The following is an 11,564-nucleotide window of genomic DNA, read 5'->3' as shown; positions in this document are numbered from 1 at the left end:
CATTTCATGTCGCTTTATATCGTTTAGTATTCTAAGTGAATTTTTATCGAACAAAAATGCTATAGAACGCTTATGCGAAACTTTGATAAAGTTCGTAGTACGAACTTGGTGAGCGATGATAAAATACATGCGGTCGAGGACGGGGTTCGCTAGCCAGTGTATCAAGTAGCTTGGAAAAGGAATTCGGCGTGAAACCGTTTGAATCTTAGTCATTTCACGTAAGTTTGAAAATGGGTCGACGAAGCCATGTTCGACAGTTTTTGTAGAACGATCGGGTTAAGAAGTGTCTAGCTTAGTTCGATAGCCCTATTTCCCCACTTGAGGATAGAATGACTGGTTTAGCTTTTGGATCATCGAATTGGTTGTTGTTGCAGCTTTAAAAAGCGTGCACAACATGTTTTCCACCTCCAGGCACGGTCACCGCCTCTGTTCGGCCTAGCACCGCTGCTCTGGCTTGCCCAGCGCGCGCTGCCGTGTCGGCCGCGTCCCCACCGCCATGCCTGTGCAAGCATCCACGCGCGTGGCCCCTACGCTACTGGCCATGGCCTTCTGCCGTCACGCTCTAGCGCAGCTCGCGCATGCCGCACGCGCCTAGTCGCATTGCCCGCCCGTCGTCGCCGCGCGCTGGCCGCTCGGCCTTCACTGTCACCCGGTCCACACCGCTATTGCGCGCCTAGCTCGTGACTCGCGCAAATATTGGGGTCCAACGGGCCGGATGCTCTACCTCCTCCATCATGTCCGCCTGTGTCACCATCGCCGTTGCGTCTGCCTGCATGTCCGGCTCGTCTGAACCGGTGTCGCCACTGTGGCAGAACCTCCTAAGAAATCGGGCCCACATGCACCTATCGTTGTCTTGACAGACCTCGGATAGCATACATGAGTTCCCAACAACTCAACAGGTCTATCGGGTGTCCTCGGGAAACCCGAATCATCCACGATTCTCTTTTTAAACAGGATCCCAATCACAGACATTGCAGATTACAACAGTTTATTCAAAAGGCTAGTGAGGGGGTTTTCCATTCTGTTGACAAATGAGACAAGTTACAATATAGACAAGGTATTGCAACTAGATAGAAGCGAAGAAGTTAGGAAAGTTTTCTTCTAAGTAATCCTCGGACTCCCATGTAGCTTCATCTTTAGTGTGTTGATTCCATTGTACTTTGTAGAACTTGATTGTACGTCTTCTAGTGACTCAATCTTTCTGATCTAAGACTCTAATGGGGTACTCGGCATAAGTCAAATCAGGTTCTAGTTCTACATCACCAAAGTCGATCACTTGGTCAGGTACTTGAAGACACTTCTTTAACTGAGATACATGAAAGATAGCATGCACAGCTGACATGTGATCTGGTAGCTTGATGCGATAGGCGACCGGTCCACACCGTTGTTGGATTTGAAAAGGACCTACATAACGGGGCGCCAACTTTCCCCGAATCCCAAAATGATGAACTCCTTTCATCGGTGATACCTTGAGGTAGACATGATCTCCCACTTTGAATTCTAGCGGTCGTCTCCTCTTATCAGCATAGCTTTTCTGTCGGGATTGAGCTACCTTCATATTGGCTTGTATGAGTTTAACTTTCTCTTTAGCTTCCTTGACCACATCCGGTCCAAAGAACCAACGTTCTTCAGCTTCTGACCAATTTAAAGGTGTCTAGCATCTACGGCCATACAATGCTTCGAATGGTGCCATTTTAATACTCTCTTGATGGCTATTATTATATGAGAATTCAGCTAAGGGAAGGCATTCATCCCATTTAGCACCATAGGAAAGGACACATGCTCTTAACATATCTTCAAGAATTTGATTTACCCTTTCAGTTTGTCCATCTGTTTGCAGATGATAAGCAGAACTATGGATAAGTTTGGTTCCTAAAGACTCATGTAGACTTTTCCAAAACTTAGATATGAACAATGACCCTCTGTCAGAGACAATGGTCTTAGGTGCCCCATACAGACTAAAGATTCTATCAAGATAAAGCTTTGCATACTGTTCCGCTCGATATTTATCTCTGACTGGTAAGAAATGAGCTATCTTGGTTAGGCGATCAACAATAACCCATATAGAATTGTAGCCTACAGATGTCCTGGGCAATCCCACGATGAAGTCCATACAGATATCTTCCCACTTCCAAGATGGAACTGGCAATGAATGTAATGGACCTACGGTCTTCATATGAATTGCTTTGACTTTCTGACAAATATCACATTTAGCCACATATTGAGCTATTTCTATTTTCATTTTGGTCCACCAATATCCCTTTCTCAGATCATGATACATTTTGTTGCTACCCGGATGAATGGAGTATCTTATAGAATGGGCTTCATCAAGAATCTACTTTCGCAGCTCTAGATTTTTTGGTACTACCAATCTATCCTTGAACCATACGACATCTGATTCATCAATCTTGAAACATGTTGATTTTCTAGATCTAACTTTATCCTTGATATGGGCTATGCCCTTACTTTTCCGTTGAGCGTCAATGATCTGAGATTTGATAGTGGACTCAATTGCAATATTGGACAGGGAACCTTGTTCTATGATTTGTAAATTCAGATGCTCCATCTCTTGACACAATGTTCGTTGCATAGGTTCTACAATCAGACAATGACAATGACTCTTACGACTCAGGGCATCGGCAACCACATTAGCCTTGCCCGGATGATAAAGCACTTCTAAGTCATAATCTTTGATAAGTTCCAACCATCTTCTTTGCCTCATATTCAACTCTGATTGAGTGAAGATGTATTTCAAACTTTTGTGATCCGTATAGATATGACAGATATTGCCCAATAAATAATGTCACCGAACCTTGAGTGCATGAACAACAGTGGCTAATTCAAGATCATAGGTGGGATAATGTTCTTCATGCTTCTTGAGTTGTCTGGAAGCATACGCTATGACTCTACCTTCTTGCATAAGAACATAGCCAATACCAATTCCAGATGCATCACAATAAATATCAAACGGCCTCTCGATATCAGGTTGTGCTAATACTGGTGCAGTTGTCAGCAACTTCTTCAATGTCTGAAAGGCCTTCTCACATTCAGTTGACCATACAAACTTAGTTTGATTTTTAGTAGTCTAGTAATTGGCTTCGCAATTCTAGAGAAGTCAGGGATGAACCAACGATAATACCCTGCCAACCACAGAAAACTACGAACTTGATGAACAGTGGTAGGTGCTTTCCAGTTAAGGACTTCTTCTACCTTGCTCGGATCAATAGCTATACCTTCAATAGATAGCACATGACCCAGAAATTGTACTTCCTCCAACCAAAATGCACATTTACTGAATTTGGCATATAGTTGGTGATCTCTTAATCTTTGTAGAACAATACGGAGATGTTCCGCATGTTCCTCTTTGCTTTTAGAATAGATAAGAATGTCATCAATGAACACCACAACAAACTTATCCAACTTGGGCATGAAAACTGAGTTCATCAGGTACATGAAATGAGCCGGGGCATTGGTCAGCCCAAAAGACATGACTAGATACTCATATAGACCATATCGGGTAGTAAACGTTGTCTTCGGCACATCTTCTCGTCTGATCTTAATCTGGTGATAGCCTGATCTCAAGTATATCTTTGAGAACACCTTAGCTCCCACAAGTTGATCAAAAAGCAAATCAATTCGGGGTAAGGGGTATTTATTCTTTGTGGTGACTTCATTTAACGGCCGATAGTCAACACATAACCTTAAGGTTTGGTCCTTCTTCTTCACAAAGATAGCAGGGCATCCCTAAGGTGATGAACTGGGTTGAATAAAACCCTTGTCTAACAACTCTTGTAGTTGTATTTTTAATTCTGCTAGTTCTTTGGGTGGCAACCTATATGCTCTTCTGGACACAGGTGCCGTTCCTGGTTTCAGATCAATTCTAAACTCTACATCTCATTCTGGTGGTAGACCAGGCAGATCATCGGGAAAGACATCCGTAAACTCACATACCACTAAAATTTTCTTGGCTTCTGCAACAATAGTTGCACAGACTGTTTCCACTATACTCTTAGGAAAGGGAAGTTGGATGAGAAGTTGGGTTTTGCTGTCAGGTGCATTTACCCTTATGGTTCTACGTAGGACATCTATGATAGCTCTATGTTGAGTTAACCAGTTCATACCAAGGATCACATCTATATCTTGATCCTTTAATATCAGCATATTGGTAGGGAACTCATAACCTCCCAAATCAATAGGTACATGCTGAACTATCTCCCTTGTATAGATTCATCCCCGGGCGACTGTATATGATATGGTTCTTTTGTTTCCCCAATAGCTATCCCATGCTTCACAAAAAATATGTGATTGATGAATGTATGGGATGCACCAGAATCAAATAAGGTAATTGCAGGATGCTTAGCAATGGGAATAGATTCCACCTGAGTATAGAAGACCCTTCCAGTTTTCTTCTCAGCCTGACCCTTCTGACTATTCTGAGCATTGCCCTTGTACTGATTCTGAGCTTGAGTAATAGGGACTTTGGGTGCATCAGGATTGTTCTTCCTGGGATACGGACATTCTCAGGAAAAGTGTCCGGGTTTACCACAATTATAGCAAGGATAATTGTGATTCTGGGGAGTAGCATTGCAGTTTGTATTATTTGTATTATTTTGCTGCTACGGTGCTTGATGAGGATAAGGCGTATTAGTTGTAGGGTGAATAAAGATTTGTTGCCTGCCTTGGCCTTGTTGTGGGCAGAATGGTGCACGGCCATGATTCTAAGGATGGTAGACTATCTTTTGACGCTTTCCACTCGACGATCCGGAAGCAGACATTTTCTTTTTCTTCGCCTCCTTGTGTCGGCGGTAATTCTCCTCCGAAGCGATAGCAATGTTGATTGTCTCATAATAAGTTGCGTTACCACAAGTTGCCATCATGGTCTGAAGTTTAGTGTTCAGGACTCTAAGAAAATGATTCTTCTTCTTCCTGTCAGTATTCACATACTCTATAGCATACTGCGATAGGTGATTGAAGCGCCCAACATAGTGCATCACTGGGTACTCCCCTTGCTTAAGAGCCAAAAACTCTTCTAACTTCATGGTCATTACACCATCTGGAATATAGTGTGCCCTGAAGGCATCCTTAAACTCCCTCCAGGTGATTTGGTGACCAGCGGGCTGTACTGCTACCAAATTTGCCCACTAGGCACCAGCAGCTCCTCGGAGTTGCTGTGTCGCAAACCTTGGTTTCTGAATCTCAGTACAGTGAATTAGCTTAAACTTTTGCTCTATTGTCCTAAGCCAATCATCAGCTTCTAAAGGCTCTTCTACTTTAGAGAACACAGGCGGACGTGTGTCAGTAAAATCAACATAGGTTGACTCGTCATTTCCATTATTACGACGGCCACGATTAGGGTATGGTGCCTGTTGGTTCTGCGCCAATTCCCTTAACAACCTAGCATTCTCTGCCATTGCATTGACGAGTGCGACTATGGCATCTGCCATAGTCGAAGGCATTGGTGGAGGATTTGAGCACTCATCATCGTCATGCTAGCCACTAGCACCAGTTCGGGTGATAGGACGAGGCATCTGTTAGAGAAACACGTTTACTTACATTATTCTTTATTGAAAGTATTTAAAAGGTTTCATGCTACAAAGGGTTACTTATTTAATTTATATGTCTTGTATCCCACAAGACAACCCTGGTTTACTAGGAAAGCAGTAAAGGAACTATTACTACTCCGAGCTCTCAGTCATCGACGTCCATGCCCATATCGGATGAAACCGCATCTTCATCTGAGAAGTACACTAACTCCTCAGGATCCTCCTCCTCTTCTTCATTCTTGACTTCTCCTGGATCTACAATCATTTCTTCATCTGTAACTTCACCATCCCCATGAGGAGGATGAAGTTGAGCATACAGCATGTGGACATTCTCATGAAGAATAGCATTGTCCATCTCTAGGTCTTCCATGTAGAACTCCAACTCATGGACGCGTTCATTGGCCGCATCCTCTCATGTCCAGGCTTCATTCTACAGCTCCATGGTCATGGTGATGCCCCTTTGCATTTCTGCCAGCTCCTCTTGATCTTTGGCATGAGCTCAATGAAGAGTGTTGAGCTCCTTGGTAAGGTTCTCGATGTTGGTAGGGTTGCTTGAAGATCCTTCATCTCCTAGGGTCTTGGCACTTCCTTCACCAAGCTCATGGTTTCGCGGTGCCAACTGGTGACGAGGGACTCCATGAGGTCCGATGGACTTGCGTGCGGTTACCTTGGTCTTTGCCATAGCCTATAGAATTTAGGGTAGGACTATAAGAATAGCTTGAGGATAATGGAGGTTAGCAAGAATGGGATTGACATTACTTACCCAACCACTATTAAGGGGAAATATTATGCAAGGTGTTCAAGCATGATGCATGAATCGATCTTACGAATCTAGGTACAAAAGATTTATATAATCATAAGTACTAGATTTTTAATACATAGGACAAACCTCATCATATTATCCGCCACGAACTTTCAAATAAGATAAGATTGAGTCTAGATCAAAGGTAAGAAGAAAGAAATTTGAACTTTAAAATATCAAGTTTACTTTCTTTGATCCAAATCAATTTGAAGGTTTTCCAAAGTAACCTACAATGATCTTAGATGGGAACTGCTCTGATACCAGCTGTGGCAGAACCTCCTAAGAAATCGAGCCCACATGCACCTATCATTGTCTTGACAGACCTCGGATAGCGTACACGAGTTCCCAACAACTCAACAAGTTTGTTGGGTGTCCTTGGGAAACCCGAATCATCCACGATTCTCTTTTCAAACAGGATCCCAATCACAGACATTGCAGATTATAACAGTTTATTCAAATATATATACATCAGAGTAAAAGATAGCAGAAGTCTTAAGATAACATAGTTTACAAACCAGTTATTTTCAAACTTACAATACCATAAGTGTCATACAACCATAGTAGCAGGATAATATTACATTAACTTTATTTATCATACAAACTAGTGCCTTGTCCAAAGGCCATTCATCATTCCTCATCGTCATTGACTTCAAACATAGACATGCAGCAAGGACCAAAACAAGCCTGTGCATGCGACTCACCTGCAACAAGGGTCAACAAACCCTGAGTACAAAAGTACTCAACAAGACTAACCCGACGTAACAGGGGGTGAAAGACTTTAAAGATGCAGGTGTTGGGGCAAGGTAGGGATGTAGCAAGATTCAAAAGTTCTTTGCCAAAAGCTTACTATTCTTCACCCTATTTTCACGTTTTACCCCTAAGTCCTTTTAGTTCATTATCTCAAACTAAATGTACATTTCCCATATTCCTTTCCTTCTCATTCCATTCTTTTCTCATATTTTAGTAATTCACCAGTCCTGCATTGCTTCGAGTCTCCATATCCGCGAAGCACCGGCAATTCGAATTGATTCAAGTCCTAGCTGGGGATTCCTTATCACACGACATATGTAGAACTTAATCTTGCATATATCAACCTCTCTACCGGATCCTCCTATACTAAGCCGTCTCCACGCCACCCGAGAGCACAGCACACCTCAAATCCGGCCACATTCTAGCCACGAGGGTACATGCTACTCCCGCCATCTCTCCACTCCTAGTGCGTGGGCATTCGTCTTAGTATCGGATTAGCTGAAGTAGGCTTATCGGAGTATGTGACCAGTACTACAAAATGTCTTGTACAGAAGATTCACAATGAGTGGCCTTTAAGCGACATAGTCGGCAACATTACCCAACATTCAAGATAAGTCACCCAACTAGTCTCTAGTTCATTCTACCTTCTTTCTTTCTTTGGCCAGTATGCCATCTTTGATTGTATCGAAACTTTTACTTTGAAAGCCTACCATAAAGCATACTAAGCATTCTACGCCTTTGTAAATGAAAACATCTTCAAGGATGGTAAACAATTAACAAGATAGGCAGTGCATCAAGTAGGTAACATTTGAATTAATCAACTTAATGCAATAAGTAATATAGGTGATAAACTTTTCAAAGTAAACAAGGTAAGGGTTTAATGCATAAACCGGGGCTTACCTTTGTTGACGATCTCGGGCTCCGGATTAGTACCATAATTATCGAATCCCGTGACAACCGGGGATTCTTCCAAAACTTGCTCAACTAGAATCGTTTCACTCTCGGATTCTACACGAAATGATAACATATGCTTTAACATGATGATAATGAAAACATGATGCCGTCATGGTACATGAAATATAACAACACTTCGAATACAACTGTTCTTCACGGTACAGTTGCAAGCCAACAAAACCAACTTGTAAATCTACCATCAAGAACCACACATGTGACTTAACCAAACTAATCTTGAAACCCTACTAGTCACAAAATATGATCAAAACAAGATCAGACACTAATCAAATACTTAGGGTTTGCTTTGTTTATTTTTGAATTAATTTGGAAATAAGCCCAAAAATAAACTTGTTCCAAATGACCTCAAAATTTTATGTAAGCTTCCTCATGACAAATTAGTGTACCAAAACAAATTTCATAATTTTTGGAATTATACAGTGGCCTACAAAAATCATGGAAATTACATTTATCAATTAATGGACTGAATATTTGAACATTAAAATTTTATTCAAATTTCAAGTTTCATATTTTTAAACCATACTAGAACATGTACAGAAGCTACACACAAATTTTTAGAATTTTTGGAGCTATGATTATTTTTCTACAAATTTCCAAAGATTCAGCACTATTCAAAATCAGAAAATATCAAAATACACTATTCTCTCTCTCACACTGACAGCCGGCCCCCACATGTCATCCCCAACCTCGGGCATTGACCATGGCATCGACGGCGCTGACCGGCGCTAACTCGCTGATGGTGAGCCCAACAACGACGGCCGAAGTACTAACATGTTCACAAGAGCTAGGCGCATCGATCAGTGGTACTTTGGAGGTTGATTATGACATGGAACAAGGCTGACACCGGCCATGGCGGACGCGGTGGCATGGCAGCATTACGCCGGTGAAACAAGGCCGATAACGATGAAACAGAGAGTTTAGGAAGCATCAGTGGCCCACCCCGATTGTGTTGAAGCAACAAGCGAGACCGGAGAAGCTATGGTGACGCGTTTCGACGGTGACCGGGATCACGGCGGAGTGGACCTCGTCGACGATGGCGTTTCAGCGACTGCAGTGGGCAAAACGAGCACACAAGAGTGGAATAAGCACTACAGCATCGAGACGAAGCCGTAGAGTCAACAAGCAAGGGCAATGGCTCACCGGATGATGCTGGCCACGGTGAATCAGAGTTTCTGTTGAGGTCGCCGGCCGCGAGGAAGATGAACGTGGACAGTGAGCTCTCGATGAAATCAAGCGGTAGCAACAGCTCGGTTGGATGCGCAAGGAGCAAGTAGAACTAGAACATGGCTTTTTTGGGGCTAACTTGCGCTGAGGAGACGAGAGAAGCTCGCCGGAGTTGAGACAGCGGCGTCGGGAAAATAGAGGGAAGGAAAGAAAAGCCAACGACGACATCTGGGTCTTATAGCTCTGCTAGGAGCGCACGGAATCGACACGCAGCATGCTCCCCATGCCAGCGCGAAGCCAAGGGTGGCCATAGGCGCGCCTGGAAGGCCAGAGAAAGGACACCGGCGGTGGGGCGGTGACGCCCTATTGCCGACTTGATTTTTTGAAGTATTTATAGATTTGCCACTGCGTCTATTTTTCAAATTACTCCTAGTTTTTCTAAAGAAGTTGAAAATCTCCGAAAATGAAAGTTGCTCAACTTTTCAAACTCTACAACTTTGCTTCAAGAAATATTTTCAAATTCTGCATCCATTTTGAAATTTGAATTTGGGGTGCATTTGAGCCTTTGAATCATTTCAAAATTACTCCAAATTTTATATGTAAACTTGAAAAACTTTGAATACCAAAGTTGATCCTTATAAAATAATCTTCAACTTTGCTTTTTGCCTCAACCCCAAATTCCACATGGATTTTGAATTAGTCAAAAGGAGCAAAAAGGACCTTTATGATTTGAATTTGAATTCAAATTTGATTTGTTTACCTTTTTACTTTAACTTTGATTTTTGACCAGTAACATGGCCCATTAGGGTTATTTGAGTCAAATGACACATGGTCTCACATGATCACATGAAATTTGACCCTTGTGGTAATGATCTTTATTTAGGGTTTTGAATCACATCACATAAAATAACAACCTTATGAAATAAAGCTTATTTAGTGAATGCATTCAAAATTTTCTACTTTATGAATGCTTTGAATGCACATGATGACATGTAAAGTTTTAGTACTAGGTCAAAACACCAGAGGTGTTATAGCCGCTCGCCCAAGTGCGCTCACGTGCACCGCCTGCACAGCCACTACTCCTGTTGACATTGCGGCTGCACACGCATGGGTTGGCCCCGTCGGCCCTCGTCTTCACGGTTGCATGCGTGGACATGCCATGTTTCCCATCGCATTGTTTGGAGAGTCATCGACCAGCCGCGCCACGCCAAGGCCTAACTCACTGAGCTGGTCCCCTCTTGCATTTGCCCATGTTCGAAGGACGAGTGGGAGTACAACATCAGGCCTAACTTGCCCTGGGCGGTAGTACGTTGTCGGGCGCCAATTTAAGCCTTCGATGTCGCCATCGTCACCATTGAGCCGAATGTCGTCGCCTTTCAAATTGGTCGTGTGCAGTCCATCCCTTTCCAATTCACTGTGTGCCCAAATAGCTAGAGTAGTTAGCTTCTGATTGGAGTCATCTCGTTGGGCTTCCTTCCTACGGTGAGGTAATGGGGAGATTTTTTCCCCTCAGCGGTCCGCTATGGCCAGCGAGGCGAGCGCTTGGTTGGGGCGATGCTCATTGCTCTATTGTCTCAATCGGGCAGGGCTATTGCCTCTCCTTGACTTGTTCGCCTCGCCTATGCAGTGGCTCCACCGATGGAGCAGCAGGACACTAGGAATGCCTTTACCATGGCCGGCGTGAACTGGAGCAACCTCGCGCACGTGGCCAGCCCATTGCCGTTCCTCGTGACTTCGCCTAGCCCATCCGCCACATCTCTAGTGAGGTCCTCTTGCTCCTAGGATAGGCGGTTGAGCCAATTAGTGGCTAGGTAGCCCAGAGCGTGTTGGCAGCCGCTGGCGAGCTGGCTTATATGTCGTTCCTGTGGCTAGCTCGGCTAAGCGCAGTAGTGATTCAAATAGGGCTTCAAGGTGGTTACTCTTAGCCTATAGATGGTTACCGAGTAGCAGTAGAGGCGTACGGTTAGGTGGTTTCATCGGCGTCGGGCTACCGCGGCCAGACCCCACCGCGGCGTGAGGCCATGCCTGCGTGATGTGCTATTCTTAGTGTTTGTTACCTCAATCTATCGCGCATGGCACGTAGAGGCTCATGTGGGTGCTGGTGGGTGCCGAAGGGGTCTGTGCTCACCGGCGTTTGGCCGGCAAGGCTACGGCCCCTGTTCGTCTAGCCAGGGACTTTGTAAAGCGTGAATTCGAATAGAGGTAGATCCAAGATGCGAAGCCAGTGACTCATTCAAATAGTGCTCGGGTTAACTTCGCAAATAGGAAAAAGAACGGGGACTCATTTGCAAAAAACGTCGGCGTGTGCGTGGGTCTCTCGCATTGGGCCGCTG

This window comes from Miscanthus floridulus, chromosome 4 (genome assembly GCF_019320115.1).
Source record: "Miscanthus floridulus cultivar M001 chromosome 4, ASM1932011v1, whole genome shotgun sequence".
Taxonomy (NCBI): Eukaryota; Viridiplantae; Streptophyta; class Magnoliopsida; order Poales; family Poaceae; genus Miscanthus; species Miscanthus floridulus.
The sequence above is the reverse complement of the archived record's forward strand: the minus strand, read 5'-3'. Positions refer to the sequence as shown.